The 4,355-nt window shown below is 35.2% G+C and overlaps 1 pseudogene; it reads right to left on the bottom strand.

Annotated features, from left to right (window-relative positions):
- Positions 1–983: 983 nt before the first annotated feature.
- On the bottom strand, positions 984–1,911 carry LOC110297979 (olfactory receptor 14C36-like; annotated as a pseudogene).
- Positions 1,912–4,355: the final 2,444 nt, after the last annotated feature.

Here is a 4,355-nt window from a genome sequence, read left to right as displayed (position 1 = left end):
ACCAGGTCACAACTATTCCAACAAGGTCATAACTCCAGATAGTGGCACTCCCTGGTCCAAGAATATACAAACCATCACATAAGGTAATAACAAATACTATCCTTCTAAAAGTTTTAAATTAAATTAAAATTTAAAACTTAGCAATGAAATGACTCTTAATGACAATCCACAACAGTTGTAAATTAGTGCCTTACTCAGACTTCAGCAGTGAAACTTCCACTTGCAGTAGATAATAGCAAAAACATAAACCCACAGCCAGATGTTGTGAAAAGATTGAGAGAGCTTGGAACAATTGTCTTTAAATGGTGGGATACTTATATCAAATCTTCCTCATCTGGGATTAGCAAGTATATTGCAAGAGGAAGTAGAAGTAATATTTAATCTAGAGATGATGAAAGACACTAAGAAAACAATGATTTCTAAATTAACATGATCTGTGCAAAAGTAAGCCCAGAAATGTATGCAGCATTCATAGGTATACATGGGTCTAACCAGATGGGTTCCTAGAGTTGAAGGGAGAAGTGGACACATGCCCCTATCTCTAACCTGGAAAAAACCAAACAAAAAAACAAACCTCTAATTATTAAAGCACTTTTAAGGGTAAATGTAGTTTCCTCCAAGGGAGACTCATTGAGTAAATAAATTACAATTAAAAGTATGCTGCATGCCCAGCAGTGGATGACCAAAAAAAAAAAAAAAAAAAAACTCAACGGTAATATTAGACTGTTCTTTCCACATAATTGGCATCAAGGCTTCTTCTTTATTTCTGTAAACTTATTTTTAATTTTTTTATTATGTCCATATGGGAGGACATGGATGCGGGGAATAAGGTTGGGAAGACAAGTGAGCAGGGAAGTACCAGGATGAGAAGAGGGAGGGGAAATTATAAGCAGTATATATAATGTAAAAAACATCTCTCCAATATATAAAGTAAAAAGTGCTTTAATGTGCATGTGCAGATTTGTATGTCCATATTTTTTATTTTATCCAACTATGAAAAATCTGAATATTACTTTCTTCACAGCCTTCTTTATTTGTTTGTTTCTAAGACTATAGATAATAGGGTATAAGAATGGAGGAACAGTGGTATAAAATACAGAAAGAGTCATATCCTCAACTACTTCTGAGATTGCTGGAGGTCTTAGATATGCATAGGCACCAGAACAAAGAAACAAATATGCTACAATAATGTGTGGAACACATGTAGAAAAGGCTTTCCCTCTTTCTCCTTTGACAGGAACTTTCAAGAAAGTTGATAATATGCGAACATATGATATGGCAATGAAAGTAAAGCAGGTACCACTAAGACCAATGGCAGTCAGAAGAAGTATGATTTTGTTGTTAAAGGTGTCAGAGCAAGTAAACCTCAGCAAAGCAGGCAGATCACAGAAGAACTGAGGGACTATATTTGAGTGACAAAAGGATAGCTGGAAAGTTTTGAAAGTGTTCATACCTGAAAGGATAAGGGAGGTAAGTAGGGAATGTCATCTGAATGCAGAATTGATGATTCATAATCCTAGGGTAGAGGAGAGGCTTGCATATGGCCACATAGCGGTCCTGGGCCATGATGGTGGGAAACTGAACCTCTACACATGCACAAAAGAAGAACCAAAAGATCTGTGCTGCACACCCAGTCACAGAAATGCTCCTGTGGTCAGTGAGAGAGTTTATACAGACATTGGGCACAGTAATAGAAATGTAGCACATGTCTAGTATGGACAGATTCCTGAGGAAGAAGTACATGGGTGTTTTCAGGGTCTGGTTAACTGTAGTAACAATGATGATGGTAAGATTCCCGAACAGGCTGCCCAGGTACACCAGCAGAAACAGCACACTGAGTAATAACCTGAGTTCCCAAGTCTCAGCAAAAACTTCCAGGAGGAGCTCAGTCACCAGGGTGGAGTTGGCCATAGTCTCAACGTACAAGTTTATCTTAAAGAGAAAAGCAGTAATTGACAATAACTTAAATTAATTGATAAATCACTAACATTCCTCTTAAAAGTTTATTTTTGTTCTCTATACCAGACTTTATGTGTGAAAAATCAAGTATTTTATTTTAATTTGCCTATGTTTTAGGATGCTTAGTTGTTAATTCACTATATGTGGCTGTCTGTCAAATGGTATGATGTTAAGCAATTACAGTTAATTTCTTTAACAGTAGCTGTTACATGAATACTCTCATCTTAATAAATATTAAGTTGTTTAATATAAAGTTATATAATGTAAGTTCCTCTTCTAGATAACCTATCTGCACCAGTTAGGAATGCCCAGAGACATTTAACATGTGGATTATTTGTAAAACTGTTTATGTATTTATTATCATATATGCATTTACATATGAAATGCATTTATATTCTTTGATTATTTCATACACACACACACATATAGGGAGGGATGTTAGAAATCAGTGAATGTGAGAGACAATGATGTTAAAAGACAGACGTGAAAAAAGAAATAAAGATGATCAAAATAGAAGTGTGTGCGGAAGACTTTCAGAATAGGCCATTTGCCTCGAGTTAACTTCACATGCTTGACTCAGAATTTTCTCGTTTTGGAGAAACCTTGGGATTTCTAGAAATTAACTCATATTATAGATGATGATTTCAATCTCTTAAAACTGATTATTTGGATGTATGAATAGTATATTCATACACATCCACAGTAACACCCGAAATATTGCTCTGCTAGCTGAATCCTAGAACAAAGACCATTTTGTACATAAAGCTAAACATGATACAATGCATGATAGCTTTTGTGTTTTTAACAGTTCTACTCAAGTGTAGCTGATGTCAAACTACACACCATGGAATATCACACCATGGTTTCCTAGTTGTGATTAACTGTCAAGTTCCCAGAAAATGCATGGCATAAAAACACTGAGTTCTAAAATTTATGATCAAGTATAGGGGTGTTAATGTGAAGAGTTCAAACTGATTGAAATTAAAGGTAAATTTAATTAGCTTAGTGAAATAAGGTGACACTTTTTATCAATTCCTCATGAGAACCATTAATGATTCTACATGTTATAAAACATTAATGGTATAAAATTTTATATATTATAAACGTTATAAAATGTGATAAAATTAATTAGAGACAAAACACCTTAATGTGGATATTAAAGAGATAGAGGCAAGTAAAAAAGCAATGGCAAGTGATGAGATAGAGACTGTTACTCTTTCCATTGAAAAAGATATATGTATTTAACAATTTATTTTAGCGACTTCAAAATTCTAACAGAATGAGATTCACAAAGGTTAAAGAAAACATTACTTAACTGGGAGGTGGTGGCTCATACCCTTAATCCCAGCACGTGGGAGGCAGAGACAGGCAGATTTCTGAGTTTAAGCTCATACTGGTCTACAGAGTGAGTTCCAGCACAGCCATCGCTATACAGAGAAACCCTGTCTCAAAAAAACCAAACCAAACCAAAGCAAACTAAACCAAAACAAAACAGAATAAAAAAGAAAAAGAAAACATTACTTAGAGATGTGAACTAATGAACATTGAGTAATGTAATTCTTACTTGAATAATTTATCTAAAATGGTATTAAAGTGTTTTGTCAAATGCAGAGAGAGCAAAAATATTATTCCAAGTAGATAAATTAGAATGGCATCTATTGAATAGATCATATCTGTACTATGCTATATCTGACAGATATCTATCAAGGTCTCAATCTAAAATGCTGACAAGGTGAGCTGTGTGATTAAAAAATAAAACTAAATTAAAGAATAGGCCACCTAACACATTTTTTAATTTTAGTAAAAAAATATACTGAATACATGTGTTTGTATGTTGTTGAAAGCTGGGATAGAAATAGAAGTGGGAAAATTTGAGCATTATAAAGAGAATTGGAACTGGAGAGGAACTGAAGAGGTCTGCAACCCTAAAGGTGGAACAACAATATGAACTAACCAGTACCCAAAGAGCCGGTGTCTCTAGCTACATAGGTAGCAGAAGATGACCTAGTTGACCATCATTAGCAAGAGAGGCCCCTTGGTCATGTAAACTTCATATGCCCCAGTACAGGGGAACACCAGGGCAAGAGTTGGGAGTGGGTGGGTAGGGGAGGAGGGCGGAGGGAGAGTATAGGGTGTCTAATAAAAATTTGAAAAAATGAGAAGTTTTTGTCATCTTTTATAGGAAAGAAACTAAATAGGAAGTTAGATTCTGAGATTTCTTCTTTCTTTCTTTCTCTTTTTTTTTTTTTCTACTTTATTCCTCCTTAGGTGAGATAAGGAGGTTAAGAAAAAAATGGGGCCTGAGGGCCTGAGGGACACAGGAACTAAGGAGCAGTCTGGGACAGGATTTTCCATTTTCATTCTGTGCCTTCAGCTGATGGACAGCCACAAAACTC

The sequence above is a fragment of the Mus caroli genome, unplaced genomic scaffold, assembly GCF_978045245.1.
Source record: "Mus caroli unplaced genomic scaffold, Mus_caroli_1 scaffold_8, whole genome shotgun sequence".
Classification (NCBI taxonomy): Eukaryota; Metazoa; Chordata; class Mammalia; order Rodentia; family Muridae; genus Mus; species Mus caroli.
This window is presented reverse-complemented; position numbering and strand designations above follow the sequence as displayed.